Here is a 19,613-nt window from a genome sequence, read left to right as displayed (position 1 = left end):
GTTTTATTTGCAGAAATCGACAATAAAAACAAACCTTTTCATTTGTTTGTCGCATCAATTTTCACAAACAATCATTCTTCCATAACATTTATATAGCTTTTGATTCAGTTCATTTAATTAACCATCGCTTGATTGTTCAGATTTGTGCACCGCGCTCTATCGGTGTTGCTAGCTGGCCTCAGTTGTATGCGAAATTGACACCACTCATTCGTGTTGCTTGGTTTTTCACCGCTTTTTTTTCCCAACATTGCATTATAAATATGTACTTGAATAAACAATGAATGATGAGATGCACACCTAAACTGGACCAGTAAAAATTAGGGAGTTTTTCATTGAATTTCCATTTACAGGGTAGGATACAGGTGATGCCACAACACGGGCTTATGTTTGTTATGTTATTCTCTCTATCGAAGTGGAAGGTGAAGCAGGTAGAAGAACGTTATCAATCTGCTGCTACCTTTTTATTTTTGCCATTGTTTTCTTTGTAATTTATGGATGCTTCCACTGTTCTGTGGAGAATAATAAATTTTCTATTTTGTTGCCCATAAATATGTTGGAAATCAAGTTCTGCCTGTGAAGTCAGTCGCTCTGAATGAATTGGACTTCCATAATAAAAGTCAACAAATAAAATAGGAAGAAGTCTTTTCCCATGTCTTAATATAGTGACAGATAGAACTGCCGTGTAAAACCTGCTGATTAGATTATTCTATTTACAACTTTGCACTTGTTTTCCCGTCGTCAAAAATTGGCCGCAATATTTGCGCGACTCTCATCGCCGCTAGATGCTTTCTTCGTCTTTATTTGATTACTAAAAGTAGAATTATATTCATTGTGCGCCACCCGCATGATGTTTGTGCCTCGCAACAGTAAAAAGCACTCATCTCTCTCACTTTGTATGTATGCAAGTGAATCAACGATGTGTGATGTTCTGATCCGTTCATAAATCTGCCACCATTTGTCAGTTATTCGCTTACGTCGCACAAAGTTTACCCCGGGAAACGGGAACGCGCGCTCATCAGCGCGCGTGTGAGTGAGTGTGTGTGTGTGTCTGTCGCAAGCAAATAAAATAGTACGATAAATTCATAAATACAACTTTATACCGGCGTGTTTCAACAACTTTTGTCCCAGCTTTATTTGAATTCTTTCCGGAAACTTTTCGCAAATACTCTCTCTCTCTCTCTCTCTCTCTTCCCCATCTCCATCTCCATCTGAGTTTCGTTGTGCTGCTCATATTGAAAAAAATCATATTTCAAATATAATAATAATAAATCACAATTGGGTGAATTTTTCTTTCGTTTTTGTCCCGCTGCGTTTGTGGTCACAAGATGTTGACGTGAAAAACTTTAGCAATCAAAATATTTCCCTTTTTATGAATGCCATAATCATAAAAATCCAATTGAACAGTCTGACGTCTTTAATTGAATTAGGTCAAAAAACGAAATGAAATGAAATCGAATTGATATCTTCTCGATTGCTAAATTTAAATCAGAAATGCCAGTTTAAAAGTGTAAAACATTTGACCGATGATCAAAAAAGCTTCAACCTTAACCAAACAATAGACCGAGAGCTGAACGAGTGAAAGAATGGGGAAAGCTTCATTGACGGCATATAATCCGTCAGCAATTCATCGAACATGTGTTTGGGGATTATGGGTCGATTTAACTGGCTGCGACGCAAAACATATACATGAATGGTGATGATGATGGCGGTGGTGGTGGTGTCAAAAAGGCAAAAAACTTGGCTTGAAAATCGTTTCGCAAATTGAGTGGCAAAAAGGGGTGACAGAGTGTAATTGTGTACGTATGAAGTGAAGTTGGATTTTATGTGTGTGCTATGGTAAGTGTGTATATGCCGAATATTAAGGCAATATATCACGACATTTCGGGAGTCGAATGTGGTTGCCGTTGTATACACATCGAATTGAAAAATTTCAAAATGCCAAAAGATAAATCAATCAAACCAAAAAGTTTTGCTTGACGTTTTTGTGGTATTTCCTTCGTCATATCGATTTCGCGGCATGGTACTCTAACGATGGTTTCGGTTGCGCTGTTTCGGTTCACACCATCAACTCAGAAGCACACACACAAACACACACACAGAACGTTATTAAACAACGATTAATGAGCATTTTGCATGCTGTTAGCCCATGTGTGAATGCGAACAGTTCAATATGCCGAGTCAAAGGTCAATAAACGAAACTCATTTAACATATTTGCAGTGTTAGTGTACGAAATTCCAATGCTTCACCATTTTAAACGCATACACTCACACACACAGGGAGAGAGAGAGAGAGAGAGAGAGAGGCAGAGGAAGAGGGAAAACTGTAGAAGGCTCTATTGCTTTTGGGGCTTTCGGTTTTTATTGCTTAAAAACCTCAATGAACGGCACGAATATGAAGCTCGCGGAAAATCCCATTCAACAGTAACATAATCGTCCACTATGGTCGATGAGAGCCAGTATCATTTGCTCACCGAGAAACCGACCCATTTTAGATTTCACAATAGTTGCCATTGTTTGTCGTTATGAATGTTTGCCAATGATAAACTGCCATGAATTACGATTGAAACACGAATGATTGGCATTTCGGTTAAAATCAATAAAACCACGTTCCAGTGTATTTAGGCTGCAACAATTTTCAAACAAAACACTTGACGCACATTCCGGATTAAAGGACTAACGTTGCAACGGAGATGCAACATTAGCCACTCTTTGTTTTTTTTTTTTCAAAAGCAACACCGATATTTCATGCTATCAAAATGAGTGTAATCAATTTCGCTACGTTTCAAATGCAGTCAAGGCACAAAATGCGAACATGATTACAGAGGCGAAATGAATGGTTTTGAAATCAGGATTATTATATGGTCTAATATGGTTACTATATAGTAACGTATAGTCGGTTTTTGGTGCTTTGATATTTGAGTGTGGCTATCAATGTGGCACAGTATAACTGAACCGGCGGGAGCACAGCATGAGATGATTAGATTCCGTGTTTCTTTTGCACACAGACTGTTCGACAGTTTCAAAGGGAAAGTTTTCCATGAAAATGCGCAACAGAATTTCGGTGAGTTAATTTTAATGTTTATTATGAGATAAAGAATGTTTGAAATTCGTTGTTCACCCTCCACTCTGTTTTAGAACTTACCCGAAAAATTATTTCCAAGAATTATAAAGATTTAAAATGTTAACTTCACTTTTGATTGCTGAACTTATATCATGTTTATAGACTCATCTCCATTCGAAGTTATTTAATAGTATATTTTCCGAGGGAGGGAAATTTATTTTCAATTCCTGGAATTGAACGGCTTTCGGCGCCTATTACTTTGTTTTTTTTTTTGGCCGTAACCATGTCAACAAATCTCTCCAATACACGTTGTACATGTTTTTGGTTTTCGGCAAGACATGAACATCGGTGCTTGTCGGATGGTGTGCAATATTTAGTCGGGTATTTTGAACATTGTAGTAACTTGTTCTTAATAGCATCCCATGGGATTTCTATCGCTCACACCGATACATTCAGCTGAACACTGATTCCCGAATTTCGTTCAACACATTTTTAATACGTAATGTATTGCCTCTCATCGCTTGGAACATTTGCAATATTTCGAAATAATTTCATCGCATGCAATGATTTACAATTTCATTTTCGCTGATTTATTATGTATTTTGTTTCACTTTAAATTCGTTCATTCATTTATTTCAATTGCCACGGATGCGTTCAATCAAATTGTGTACAATCGTCACATTTCGATTCAGGCACATTCACATCGGAATTACAGCTTCCGGCCGTGCATTGAGAGGTAATGAACAAAACAAAAAATCAAGTCCGAAATCAATCACTCAGGATGTGAATCACCTCCTCATTAAATGTGCGACTCATTCGATTCAATTGATTCGAGAGTTTCACCGAAGTTTAAATGCGTATAAAAGTCTGTCGTAAGAGACAAAAGAGCGGAATTAATCGATGCGAAAAAACTGGGGATCCATTCAAAACGAAGTGAGAAGTTTTTTTTTCTTTTCCTACCCAAACCCGAACTATTTGACTTATTGTCTGATGTCGGACACATTTTTTCTGTAGTTATATCTATATCTTGAGAATGTATTTCATTTGTTTTTCCATCCCATCGAAATAGGTTCGGAAAAAGTATCCAGTTCGAAATGGTGTTATCTCACACTCACACGCCACTTTGAAACAATAGCCAAATCCACAGAACGGAAGGTGCTGAAAGATACTAAGAGATGCTCAGGACTAAGGAACCGTACGAAATGAAATCGAAAACGAAACCAAAAAGAATCGCATTTGTCGAAGTACAATGGAAATACCTATGGAGTGTATGCGCCTGTAACGTATGCAATCCAAAAATGGTAAGACTCTATGGGAGAAAATACCTCTATTTTTTATTTCAAGAGAGTGAATGCGAGATGAGAGAGAAGCAGTGAAAGAAAAAACCGGTTCAGATAGAATCACATTGAAATATGGTCGACTTTCAATTTTTCTCCGCATTGTTTATATGTGATTAAAGGTTCTCTCGATGTTCACGTGTTGCAAAGGGGAATGGCGCAGCCGATGACGCAGCCAAACATCAAGTCGTATACGGTGAGACATTGTGTACTAGTTGCACGAGGCAATGTTATGGTAATGCGTGGGCAAGTTCAATGAGGAAAAAGGAGGGGAAAACGACCGTCATGAGTAGATATATGGGAGCCGATGCCGCGTTTTTGCATTTCACTGACGCAAATACGAACAACGACAGAGGCAACGTGTGTACTGTATGTGCTCAGCTGTGTTGTTGAACGCGCGCTCGAGCTGTGATGGCATCTACGGTGCTGTAGTGGCCACTATGAATTCAGTTTAGCTGAGAGTCTATCGGATATCGGTCGTGTACATTACCGTTATAGCGCGCGAAACGACATCGACGACGAATACGACCACGACAATCTGGCAACAATTTTGTGTGTAACCGACGTCTTTGCCGTATGGCAATGCCACAGCTTATCGCGATAAATTGTTTTCGACTTATTCATTGACTATAAACACATATCTTACTGCATTTGATCACATTTGCGGCTAACGCTCTTGCAATCACAGTTCACCGAGCGGGATTTAAAGGTGCTACCAGTGAATGTATTGGAAATAAACCGACGAAAAAGCAAAATAAATCAGACATTCAAACCCGAATATCAACACAGAACTTGAACATTTGCGCGAAAGAGTAAAACTTTATTTTTCGGTGGTTTTGGTTACCAGTTGCTTCTTCGACGCAAAAAGAAATAAGCGAAAAAATCAAACAGTCAACATTCCGATAACTTTGATATATCAAATCTGTTCAAGCTGAGTGTGCGTGTCGTGTGTGTGTGTGTGTGTGGCTATGTGTGCTTGTGAACCATTATAACCGAAAGAAATATTTCGAAAACGATTCAATATTTGCATAAACGCGACGCAATTCAAAGTACAAGCGCACCGTTCGAATTGTTATTCTTGGCCGACTGAAAAAAAAAGAAGCGTGTGCTCATTTAATTACACACATATGACAACAATTTATGCACATACTATACCAAAATTTATATATGTATATTGACGTCATTTTTTTTCTTTCCCCTTGGTGCGGTTTCATTTGTTTGGCTTAAATTCATTTTGGAAGAAAATAAAATATTTCTGTTGTGTAATACATATATAAAAGAAAAACATTTATACACCGAATGAAGAAAAAAAACACACACACATACGCCGAATGTGAAGCATTTAAATTGAAATGCGTCTCCCGCTTGCTATTATTTTTTGTGTAAACAAAGCACGCATTTTCGAAATTTCACAGAAAAAGAATAAAACGACAAAACAAACACGGCATTTTTTTCTGTTCAAATTTATATTCATCGCATACAAAAGCAATGGTATTTCGTCCATTTGGGTCGCCTAGCTTAATTTTTAACGTTAAAAGTTTTATTCAAACGGTGTTAAATATTTCCATGCAGTTCGAAAATAGAATCAGTTTTATTTTTGTTCTTCGTAAATGTTGATGTGTTGTTAAATCTTCAGAAATTGTTAATCCATTTGAAATCCTCCATCAGAAAGAAAAGCGACAAGGGGAAAAAAACTGCATTTTTGTCCGTATCGAAATATTAAACCAACCGATACTCACATTCTGCGGTGATGTTTTAGTTGTGTAAATCAAGTGAGGATTTTACATGTTTCGGTCCAACTTTGGAAATTCATTTATTGTTTTTAACGAAAATCCCAGACGAAAAAGAAAAAACAACAAGACAAATTAATTTAAAAAAAAAGAAGTCAAAATTAGAATCGGCGACCAGAGTCGGAGAGTGAACGAAAAAATATTCTGTTAGTTTAGTGCTGTAGTGTGTGAATGTGAATTTTACTCAGTTTTTATTTTCTGTTGCTTTCCACACTTGAATTCGAAAGTGGAAATAATTTTGTGTCAAGATCAATAACGACTGTGTCTGAGTGCTTTGCAAAATGAAATAGTACCCAAAAAATAAAATGTTCACCAAATTAAAAAAAAAACAACACTGCGGTGCATTTGACATATAAAGAGAAAGAAGAGAGAAAAACGAGTGTAATTTATTAGAGTTAAGAGAGACGGAAAAACCAACAAACCATCACGAAGTTAAAAATTACAAGCGCCGCACAAATTATTCGTTTTTATTTTGTGCTCTCTCTCTCTCTCTCGCTCTCTCGTCGGAATTAAAGCATTTTCGCTGCGAGCAGAAAAACGCGCATCACATTCAAAAATAGGAACTACAATTGGAATCCACAAGGTAAATACATACAGTTGAATTTTGTTAGCCATGACTTTTTCTCTCTCATTCACTCCCAGATAAACAAGAAACGAGCTACTTCATCAAAATTAACAACCGACCGCTGCAAAGCATTAATTTGCTTCAAATGCAACAAACTGCAGAAAAATATGTCTTGTTTATGCGTTGGTTTTTTTTTGTTTTTGGTCGGTGTACGCTTTGCCATTCGAAATGAAAGGTTTTGCCCGTTGATGCGAATGCATTTGTTTCAAATAAACAACATTTTGCAGGTTATTGTCGTCACCGTCGTTGCTACTGCTGCTGCTGCTGTGGCTGGAGTGTTTTTCTCTTTTTCGCCAGACGATCAGTGAAAATAGCATGAAATGACATATCTTCAAATTGGATCGAATCGAATGTCTTTGACTATCACGATATTTATGGGCACTCGCCTTCACTTTATTATGTGCAATAACCGCACTATTTTATAACTTTTTGCCATTTTTCCACATTCGCTTGACCATATCACCATTTCTCTCTCCACGTGTGTGTGTCTCTCGGCGGAACGCTACGCGTTTGTTGTCTATGTGATGTAATTTATTTTTCCTCATTTTGTGAGCGCACAAAAGTCACATCGCATTCCAACTAATTTTCAGAAATAGAGAAATACACACAACCAATTCACTTGTGGTGCATTTTGAAGTGTTGTCAGCATTCGTTACCATTCGTTTGAACACGTCGCATCTCTTTTTTTCCCCATTGCATGTAGTTGTGCATATGTCGGAAAATAAGAAACAAATTCTGTGTGTTTTTTTGTCGATTTCGTTGTGGTTTCAATGGTCCCAAACGTACAAAAGTCATAAAGCAACAGTGAATGTTTGCACTCAGCACTAATTCATATATCCACACAATGACGGCGAACAGAGCATAGAAGTAAAAAAAGAGAGATACGATGTACGGTGTTCATATCTTGTCAATTTGCGGCACATTCGGAGAATGCATATTGAATCAGCGAACTCATGCTGTAATGAATGAAGGTGACGGCGAAAAGTGCACAACCACATTCAATTAATCCACCAGAGAAAAACAAATGCGTTAGGAAAATAATGAGATAGTCAAACGCTCGGCCCGTTGAGCCGAGATGAAGAGGCAGAAAAAATGAGCATAAGTGAGAGAAAGTGACGGAATAAAAGTTGGCGCGGCCGCATATTGAGACAGGAACATGACATGAATAAAATAATTTTTCCCATTTGTTTGACCACATTTTCATATGCGGCATTCAGAAAAGCCAACGAACAAAACACATCTATCCAATATATATATATATTCGCTGAATAGACTAGTTGCAATGTTTGTCTGGTTGACTTTTTTCCCTCTCTCGGTCGCCGTCTTGAAAAGTCCGTTGCTCGTAAAGGAACGAAAACGGGAGAATATAAAGTCAAAAGCATACAAAACGACAAGAATAAACAGTTTTCACGAAGACCCCAGTGCACTTCGTCTCGCTGTGTTTACTCCGGTGTGTTGCAACTCTCAGTTGGCTGGCTCGTTCGCTCGTGAGCGCTGTCAACTTGTGCGTCGTGGTATACCAAAACGCTCGAAAGAAGCATAAATTCCGAGGCAATGTCAAAACAACCGAAAAAACACTTTCCAAAACAAATAAACAACGATGCGCATTATAATGTCTGTTTTGATATTATGACATAATAAAAATAGCATTTTTTTTTCGATGGTCCGCCTCTGTATACCTACGTGCACAAAACGAACAGAAAGAAAAATAAAAGCATTTTTTTTTTGCTTTCGTAGCGAACTGATCACGCTGGATTAATTTCTTTTGCGATGTAGGTTCAAGACCCCAAAACGCTTGCGGTGTACGAATACATAAATTGCAATCGAACAAATTGACAAGAATGTTTTGTTACGCGCTCCGCCCGCATGAATCTTAGGCGTTTCCAAAAGTCCGCCAGACTGACTTTTTTTTCGCATTTAAGCTTCTTTCCGTAATTTGGTTTGGAAAAAAAACTGAGATAATTTTTTCCTATTACAACTTAAGCCGGTGGAAACGCCATTCTTTCCTCCCCATTTGCAAATCAACCGAATGCTGTGTACCAAAACATTCATTGCCATGGATATAGCTTAAAAATATTGTCTGATAGGGAAAAGCTGTAAATATGAGATTCAAAGCGAACGGGAAAAAAAGACGCACTCACAAAGTCGACGGAATACAAAAATGAGCGCAGCCAAAACCATATGGCAACTTTTTTTTGATTAATGGTTACGCTCATGATTCGAGAGTGTGTATCTGTTGTTCTAGATGCTCACTTTAAAGTAGCATCCAAATAATAATAATAAAACAATAACGATCGACATGTTGAGTGACGTAAAGTAATGAAATTAATATTCCCTAGCACAATGAAAAGCGATATTTAAATAAACATTTTATGTTTCGATTGGAAGAATGAAAAAAAAAGAAAAAATAACCGCACGAGAATTTGGTATTGGTTTCCTTGCCTTATTTTGGTTCGTCACGTAATCACGAGAGATTGAGCCGTTGCGCTCGCTCGTTCGTTCATTCGTTTCGGAACAACAGAAACCACATAATTAACCGTACATGGTATTGTTCCAAATAAACTCTCGTTGCGCTAAGTGCAAGTTTCGCATGTAATGGATCGATGGATCGGAGGGTTTTGATTCTATAAACACCTATCATAAAACTGTGTACACAAATACAACCGCGAGCAAAGCAATCGCGATACAATGAACACAAACACACACAGAGATAGATAGAGAGAGAGACTCGAGCACGAATTGAATGCAGCAGCATCAGGTTTTCGATTCATATACAATAAAATTTCGCGCGTTACATTAACCGATTGCATCTAACAACGTGCATTACCGTCATATTAAAACGCCTAACACGAAATAAGCGACGCACACACAACAGAAACAATGGGCGCAGAAGCGAGATGGAGCAACAAGAGCAAGTGAGAGGAAGATACAAGCATAGATGTAGACAAAACAGACAGCAGCAATCTATTCGAAAATGCTTCATGTTGGAAGTTTGTTAATGAAAACGGATTTTATTCCACACAATGCACGCAAATTAAGTGCACCAATTTCATGTATTAACCGACACGTAAACACTGCAAATAGACTGCCCGATGCAGACACATCATTCGGCTTTTGTCCAATGCAAACAGCAATTTTATGATCAACAATCGCATTCTCTATTCATGATTTTGACGGTGTTTGGTTGTAAATATTTGGCGTTTCAATCAAGTGGGTGCTGACCAGTCTAATGGCTTATTTGTGTGAGGCAACGTCGTTGTGGTGCTAGCAACTAATAGAGGAGCAGTAGCAGCAACTACGTGGCTCAAATTCATAATAAAATCCAAATAAATAGTACAAACTGCGAACAACACTCCGAAATGCATCGAATCAGTTGGGAGAAAGAGAGGAAATGCACATGAAATTACTGTGCTTGTTACAAGCATCTCAAACCGTTCCACAGTCGTTGCATTCTCTCTCTCTCTCTCTCTCTCTCACTTTTTTCTTCTCACTCAGCTCATTCCAAAACAAAATATGAGCTCGTGAACATTTTCATCACATTTTGAATTGGTTTGGTGTTGTTGGTTATTTTTATCTCTCGCTCTTCGCACATTCTATCGAATGCACCAAAGTAGTTCACATCAATATCAAAATGCACGGTGTTTGTTATACGTTATTTGCTTTGGTGCGCTCGCTCGCTTTCAAGCTGGCACATTCAACCGAAAGAATACACAAATATCCGTTGTTTTCTCGCACCGTCTCAGATGCCGTGATATCTTTCCGTGGAGAGAAAGAAATCGAATGCAATCGATTTATGTTTATGGGAAAACCATTTAATTTACAGTGTAAAAGTTGTGATTTGTGTGCAAGTGTCTTGTTATATGGAGTGTTCTGCAGCGCAAACAATAAATGCGTTGTACATCTGGCATTGGTGGGGTGTGCACGGGCATATGTGATCGAGCAGTGTACTATGTGTTTGAGTGTGAGCACATTGTTGGTACAAGTTGAATGCGCGTATACAAATTGTTCAATTATCGACAATTACTTGGATATACCAGTGGCGTTTGCTTCTTGCGGTTTTTTTTCCTGCTGTTGAATTATTCCTTCTTGTACCGTTGTTCGCATATATGCCAATATGCCGAAAAACCATCAATAAATGGTGAAATGTTTGGTCATGAATGAAAACTGTTATTCCAACAGAGATAGCGAAAAAAATATATCCGTCACACAATCGCAAAAAAGCCATCATTTATTTTCATTTTCAATCGTCGAAATATGTTTTATTCAGGATTGTTGGCATTTTTTTTTCTCGATACAGCCAAAGGAAAAAAATTGATGATTTCTGGTTGATTGTTCAACATAAAAATTCGTTTCCAATACACATTTATAAAATGACCGGCCATTTACTTCGAGAACTATTCGCATGCGAAAAAAGCGCAAAAAAACTGGCTGAACACAAATAATTTCCTCATTTAGATTGAAACAGGATTTTCCGCAGTTTTTTTCGTTCTCGTTCGTTCGTTTCGATTTCAATTGTGATTTATCGCTTCGGCTCAAATATAAATGGCAAACTGACGAGCGAATGGCGTCCTATTAAAAATGATGTAAGCCGCGTGCAAAACAAAAATCACAATTGATCTGCGCCATTTCCAGTCGATCGATAGCGAAAAGAACGGGCCAATTCAAGTTATGTTGCGAACGTCGAAAGAGAGAATTGGCCGCATACTTTATGAATATTGTGCAAATTTATGAGTTTACGACAAGAGAGAAAGAAAAGAAATGTGTACAAAAGCTATTCAATTAATTGCGCCAAAAGTGGGGAAATTGTATAACGAGCAGCGTTAATTCGTTGATTAATTATTATTTCACTCTCATGTCTAAAAACTCTCGTGAACGGAGGCAAAACGACGGCAACACAAAAACTGCCCAAAGTAAACGAACCATATGCGCACTTTGTATGTCCACGTCCGTCCGTCCGGTCATTCATTCATTCATTCATTCATTTCATCAAGAGTGAGTGCGGTGTCTGTGTGTATGTGTTCTGCTCATGTATCACGACCGATGCAAAAATATGTGCACGAAGAAAAAAAGCGCACAGAGACTCATACAAGTCGGTAATTCCAAATGGTCAGTTGCGCTCCAAAATTATAATAATAAATTATTGGAATTCAATAAACGAAATTGCTTGACGAACCGTCGCTCTTTTTTTTCTCTTTCAATTTTTGTTTCCATTTCACGCAGTTTAACTTTTCAATCGCATTTCAGGGGCAACCGATTTATAAATAATTCAATGACCGTTAAAAAGTACTGAATGTGCAAAATGTTTATGCAAGTTATGAGGAGGCTACCAATAAAAATTAAAATCCAATTAAATTTTCATAATATTAAACAAACCAGTTTGAATTTGGAACGCTACGGTATTTGTGGCTTGTGCTACAGTTCCATCGGCTTAAACGGTCAATGAAACCAATGTATATGTTGGATATATAATCCAATGTTTGACATTGCATTCGGTTCCATAAACAAATCGTTAGGCTTTATTGACAAATGGTTTAAACGGTTGTTCATGCTCAGTTTTCAGTACCGCACCCAAAATAATATATATATATAAATAAAGGCAGAGGGGAAAAAAACCTTACCAATGAGATTCTTTCATTTTGCGGAAGAACACGTCTCGTCATTATGTACACAAACAGTGCACACAAACCCAAGTCCAAAATGACAAAACACACAATACCATTGTCAATCTCAAACATATTCTTTCTTCACTTCTTTTTACACCTTTTCGGTCGTTCTGTATGCTCAATAATGACATATATACGATGCTTATGGCAGAGCCGTATCATCAGCAGCAGAACCACCAGCAACAGCAGCGGCACCACGATGAAATTAGGAAAATTGATAAATTTAATAAAGAAAAGTAGGGAATTCTATTCCCATTGCCTATTTTGGACTTACAATAAGACAATGATAAATACGGCGATGAAGCGAAAATTGTATGGGATCAGCATGAGGAAACGCACAATCAAGATTATAATGGATTGCGTGTATTATTATTTGTTCGTTGGTGTTGAATTAATTTCATTTTCTATCTGAATGTAACATCTGCTAATGCATGTAATTTTGCGTATTATGCCATGTCAGCGAGAAAAAAAGGAGACGAAAATCAACTAACCAACCAGATACCTGTCCGAAATGCCTTCGGCCGACCCGTAATGAATAGTTAGTGCTACCGTTGGAGCACAAAGAACGGTTCCCTCGGTTCAACGGGGCGGAAATGTTGAAATGAAAAACTCATCATATATTCCATAGATTTGAGGTGCTTGACAAATAAAATCCCATGTACTTGGGCAATTTATGTGAACCAATGACGCTTGAAAGCATTCCTATTTATCTAACAGCGAGCAAATTTCTTATGAAGTGCGCAATGCGACAACCATTACCACACTTTGGTGCTGTGCGTGGCGGGAGGACAAGAAGAACGTTACAAATAAGCAGGCAACAGAGAAGAAAAAGTTATTTTTATTGCAATGGAAGCAAAACACTACTACGTGGTAAATAATACACACGATTCTCAGGCCGTTGAAACAATAAAAAGATAAATGGCCTAATACATAAAAGCAACGTAAGATTCACTCTTTATTAAAGTCGATGGTGTATTTACATTTACACTATGAACCCGTTTGTTGTTGTCGTCGTCGACGTCGTCAATGTCGTCGTCGGCTGCGGTGTATTGAAGTTGCGACGTGTTTGTCTTTTTCTTCTCTCGGCCCATCGATCTGAAGACGAACGTGCTGCCAGCTTATTTTCGTTTACTTGCAAACATACACGCATCGACACTTATTGTCATCGTATGACTGCACCGAAAAAAACACGAATTTAAGGCAATAAAAATTCAATGGTCGTCCGCATTCAAAGTCATTTTATGCATGTGAGTTCATTGATTCTCCAGTCTATATGTTTTCGAATACCTGCTCATGCACTTGATTGTTCTCGGAAAGTGAAGGCATACAAACAAAAGACGACAAGCGTCGAAGAAGAAGAAAAGGGCTCATTATCTTATCATTTGATCGCTATATTTGAGTGAAAATTCATATTTCGTTTCATGATACGTATTAGATTGGTGTGTACCTGTTTCAAAGCAGACTATCGCATTGTGCATACACTTTGTTTAGATATGTTTTACATATCAAACCCAGTGGCCGATAAGCATCTCGGTGTGTATTTGAAAAAAAAACACATTAAAATTTGGTAAACTCCAACAAAAACTCTAATGCAATTGACGCGTCGACATTCGTTTTGAGAAAAGTTTGCTCTTCGATTTTGTTTACCTATCGATAAAGATGTATCTTTATCACGAACAGACAAATCAAACGAGATTACTTCCATTAAGTGAACCGTGAATATTTTTATCTCCTTTGAAGAGATGCTATTAAGACGAGATGCTATTTTTGAACCAAGACAAAAACAATTTTGAAAAGTTTCATAGACGAATTCTAGCCGTCGGTTTTTTTCTCGCTCGCTCGTCGCTGCTGCGTTCTGTTCAAAGAACGTTTTGTTTTTGGGTTGCACAAGACCAAACGCTCAATTTGAAATTCATCTCAAAACAAGGACACTCACGCTTCAACGAATAAACCAAAAGAGCGCAAACGAAAAAAAATTATTATCTAATATTATTGAAAATGGAGCCGTCTCGCGATTCAGACTCGCCCATGTTGGATATTGTTCCACGCAATACTTTCAAAATTGGCGGTTACGTCGCCAAATCTTTAAGTTTTATTTTGTTTTTTGTTTTTGCAACTCATTATTCAATGGTTGGGCTGTTTTTTTTTTCAATTTGGCATTCAACCCATTTAAGTGGTGCTGCAGAAATGCCGCAGAACACATGCAGAAAAAAAGAGGTGTATAATGGCGACGGCATGATTGTTTAGTGTTGGTGTTTTGAATTCATTTATGACATGCTATCGAATTCGCGTTTGAAATGGGTAGGTGTAAATGACACACCAAGGCAGTAGACAGCACTGTGAAGAAGAAGGAAAGAAATCTATACAGCCACAAAGCGAGTGATTTTACGCACATTTCGTAGCTGCGGTTACATTCTTTCATTCTTTGTGCTCTCCATACAAGAGTCACTGCATTGTCATTTATCATAAACGACCGTGTGTCTGTGCATATGCATTGAGGCTGTAAAAAAAGAGACGACGAAATTCGAGTACTACGAATCGCTACTATATTAATTCGGAAACTGAAGATGAAAAATCGTGTCGTTTCGATGACTATACAAACATCGGCTTAAGTTTCAATCTCATTGACTTTTGAATGAGTTTCAACATCTGCTTATTCCGATTATTTTTTCTGCCTCTTCTGTGCTACGGTTCTAAAAGAAACTGATTTAAAGATTATAAGATTCATTCGATATTCTGGCGCGCCTAAATATTTGCGTTATGACAAGAATTAGGCGTGTTGCTTCTTTTGCTCTTTCTTCGTCTGTCTCTCCCTCTCCCTCACTCATTGGGTGTATGCATGCTTTAAAATCAGGCTGTAAGATGTAATTTGCGGCTCAAACAAAACAAATGTTAAAAATAGAACGCCGAAAAAATGTCATTCAAAGACACGCACAAAATCAATCAGCAAAGCGGCAACAATGAGAAATCGACCGGGCCGGAAGTTTGTAGGTTGAGTGAATATTCGATTCTCGCACAAATTTCATCGATTTAATCTATAGATTTACAGGCATTAACATACTAATGTTAATTATTATTAACATTTTATTAACGGGGGCGTTAATAACTCAAACATTACATATTATTAGATTAATAAGATTCTACGATATTATTAACATATTATCTTATTATTAATAAGATCGCCATTTCATTAAAAAGTTAATAAGATCCATCTTATTATTAATAAGATAATCTTATTAAAATATTAATAAGAAAATCGGATTTTATTAACCAATTTTTTTCGGTCCAAATGTTGATTTTTCTTCACAATTTTTTTTCCAAATCTTCATACTAAGAACATGTCAAATATTGTCAGATGCATTTTTCTTCAAGATTTCGTCGTCTGACAATATTTGATATGTTTTTAGTATGAAACTTTGAAAAAAATTGTGAAGAAAAATCAACATTTGGACCGAAAAAAATTGGTTAATAAAATCCGATTTTCTTATTAATATTTTAATAATATCGTTATTATTTTTTTAATAACTGGAACTTATTAATTTTTTAATAAAATGGCGATCTTATTAATAATAAGATAATATGTTAATAATATCGTAGAATCTTATTAATCTAATAATATGTTATGTTTGAGTTATTAGAAATTTTCCGATATTTTGGTTATTAACATATTGATAACATATCGAAAATGTAAAACTATAATTTAATCTTTAAAATTATTTTTTGAACGTGCGCGGTTTCTGGTGTTACTACATCTCAGAATGTCCGTAGGACTATTTGCTACAGAAAAAAATCAATAAGAAACGCAAATGTGATGGTTGACAAGGAAGAGGGAAAGTATGAATACATTTTTCAGACATTGATGAAATGCGCTATAGCTCGTGGAATATGATATACACATTAAAACATTCGTGCACATAAAATATGCAAGCAGCTCAATGAAGTAAAATAGATAATGATATCCTGAACGAGCGAGCACAAGCTTTGTGTTGGAGAAGATGACAGGGCCCTAATTACCTAGATATAATTCAATCTGAATTGTAACGTGGCTGCAGCGCACGCAACAGATGTTATATGTGTATACCGTCTTCCGTTGGATGCTCGCACCCGGAATAGCACACTGAGAGAACACGAATGAAAATGATCCATGGAAAACTGGCGTAACATAGACATTTCCACGAAAGAATCCGAATAAATGGCACAGAATTTCTAATCGAATGAGAATGAATCGATCAAATTTCCGAAACATCGCCATTCATATAATGTGTTTTAATAATAAAAAGAAAAGGAAAGAAAAAAAACGTCATGGTCTATCTCTATAAAACAGCACATTATTCTTTCACTCTCGATGAGGCAATGAAAAGTTATGCTCTAGCAACAAGTATTGGAATAAAGACAAAGTTGTTGCCATTTAAATTGTCACACGATACCTCCACTCGGTGGATAAATTTGTTACATTTTACTCCCCTCACATCTTGGGCTACTCATGATTCGCATAAAAATGAGGACCGAGTTTGGAAATTCAATGTTTCTACTTGCAAATTGACTCAAGTAGCGTTCGAATTTTGGTGCCTCTTTCTGCTGCCATTCTATTGCTCTTTCCGTCGAAGTTTCAGCATTTTCAATGGACCGTGTAAAGCAATTTAGGCAAACTCCACAATTTGATAATAGAGAAACGAACATAAAAGTGCAATTTGGCTGTTTTTATCGACGTCTCCTTTTTGACCCTTTTTGATCGCCGATTAGAATTCGATTTCTGAATGGGAAAAATGTGCGATTTTTTTTCGGTTTTTTTTTCAAACGTAAAAATTCTAACGGTGTAAAAAGAGGAAAAGAAAGAAAAAAATCGTAAAACCAAACTTGTTACTTGTTATTGATTTTAAACGCGCTTTGATGGTCAGACCAAAACTGAAGGTGGGAGAAATGGAGTGCATGAAATCAGTCAATGCAGACGATTTTACCTTGGCATCAATTTTTTTCTGTTTTCAATTGAATTCCCCTTGTTTCAAAACTCGAAAGTATTGAGCTTAATGATAATTTATTCATGGACCTTTTCCACCACTCTTTTATTTCGACACATTATTTATCAATTTCCCCCTTCTTTGTACTTTCATTTTCTAGAATGAAATTGCGCATTTTCAAACCGCCCTCTGTCATTCAACCGATTCTCAATCACACGTCTATACATTTCAGTATTTTTTTTCCCTCCAACCCATCATTCCAACAGAGCTCGACCATGCTTTAATTTGAATACGAATAGATACCTTTTCGGATAAAAAAGAATACATAAACACACACACATGGAATGTGTTTGCTAAAAATATATCCGCAACTCAACCATCAACCGATCAACGTTTATGCTTTATGACTAACAAAATGATAATATGCACACAAAGTAATCAATAAATGGTTTTGAATACCTGATTAATCGCTATCGATATTATAAAACGATATCATGCCACATTTTTTTTTATTGTGCCATATAAATAAACGTTATCGATGCTTACTATCGCATCCTGTGGTGGTCGTTTGCTTCCCCATACGTTCATGGCAAAATGTAGCACCGAATTCCGTAAAATTCATCGGTAGTTCTCCATGCTGCAGCAGAAGCAGCACACAGCCACTAATTCGTCGGTACACCTATGCCTTTGTTTGCAGAACGTTGCGGATGTGATGCGACCGTTATGTGTTTGTTTGGCGCGTCGAACTCGTTGGTTCGATTCGGCAGGTAGTATGTTGTCACCATGTGGCCAGGAATATCAAAGTCAAATGAAAATAGTTGAAATTCTATTTCCAATACATGGAGGAAAATAAAGAGTGAATAGAAATAGCTTTGGTCTGAGTATGCCGAAAAAATATAGCGTTGCGCCTCATAAAATTGGCTGTGCCACAAGCAAACGAACCAATGAGCCACCTAGCATAGAATTATTATTTTATTCCATTCGAAATGAATGAATGATCTTATTGATATGGAAATGGAAATGTCCACATTGAATTCACATGTGTGTATCTGGTGCCACACGGCTCTCGGTTGCGTTATGGTTTCGGATTTTAAGGTTTCCTATTTTTTGGTGTGCGGTACACATTCCGTCGCCTTATTATCTGCATGCACAATCATATACACCATCTATTTTCACCGCACTTTCAAAATCATTTCCAATTCAGATTTCCACATGTTTTGTGTTTGCATTTGTGTTATTCCTCCCGTATTGAAAACGACAACGTAAATATGAATTAGTTGGATGAGACATGCAAAATGAGTGAAGCTTGAGATGGAAATTTCTTTTGTCATACACACATACGTAACAAAAATTCCCATCATTTTCGTCGATCCAGCAAAACGCGCGAGCGGCATACAATTGTTATATAGATGGAACATTTTCAAAATAAAAGAATCACAGCAAATGGATACAGAGAAGAAAGAAAAAAAATCTCTTTTTTGTGTGTGTGTTTGCTGCTTTTCGAACGAAGCAAAGGGATTTCACCGACACACACACACACACACACACACACACACATACACACACAGAATAGTTTCTCCACTCGCTTTGGCGGCTGGTTTTTGTGGTTGATATTTGCAATTTTATCACAGAACATCTGTTTCTTTGAATATCATTTCCATCAAATGCTTTGTGCTTCTCTCATACTGGAATGTAAACACCGATATTCCGCACAGCTCAAAGCATTTCATAAAGCTTCAGAGCTTCGGCCGCATTGCTTTCCATCCATTTCAATTCATTAAAGAGAATAATGAAGGAGCAGAAAAAAGCCTTAGCTAAACCATTTTGCATTCGCAATTCCTCGATGAAAGAATGTGGTGCATGATTAAATTGTTTAAAGAGTTGAGGGTAGATTAGCGGGACGGCTTTGCATAGACCAATCCGAGGTGTAAAATGGATGTGCAAACAGAATTTCGTTATCGGCTTACTGCATAAAAATCCCTCCACACATACTTACGTCAATGGTTGATCCTATAGTCAAGAGACACACAGAGAGACGAAAAAAACGGGATATTACCATTATATTGTTAAAAAGTAAGGCCGACTTCATGGAAAAATAGAAAATGCACACACACACACACACACACACACAGAGAGAGAGAGAGAGAGAGAGAGAGAGAGAGAGAGAGAGAGAGAGAGA

General features: G+C 37.2%; 1 protein-coding gene across 1 annotated transcript in view; it reads left to right on the top strand.

Annotated features, from left to right (window-relative positions):
* Positions 1-4,836: 4,836 nt before the first annotated feature.
* LOC129580583 (uncharacterized) overlaps positions 4,837-19,613 on the top strand; it is a 101,427-nt gene continuing 86,650 nt past the window's right edge. Inside the window, exons 1-2 of the mRNA XM_055471167.1 lie at positions 4,837-5,889; positions 6,067-6,771. The gene's annotated coding sequence lies outside the window, so the exon portion shown is untranslated. The remainder of the gene's footprint in view (positions 5,890-6,066; positions 6,772-19,613) is intronic.

The sequence above is a fragment of the Sitodiplosis mosellana genome, unplaced genomic scaffold (genome assembly GCF_009176505.1).
Source record: "Sitodiplosis mosellana isolate CC-2019 unplaced genomic scaffold, AAFC_SMos_1.0 Smas_scaffold_1, whole genome shotgun sequence".
Classification (NCBI taxonomy): domain Eukaryota; kingdom Metazoa; phylum Arthropoda; class Insecta; order Diptera; family Cecidomyiidae; genus Sitodiplosis; species Sitodiplosis mosellana.
Note: the sequence above shows the minus strand (reverse complement) of the source record. Positions and strands in the feature narration are given on the sequence as shown.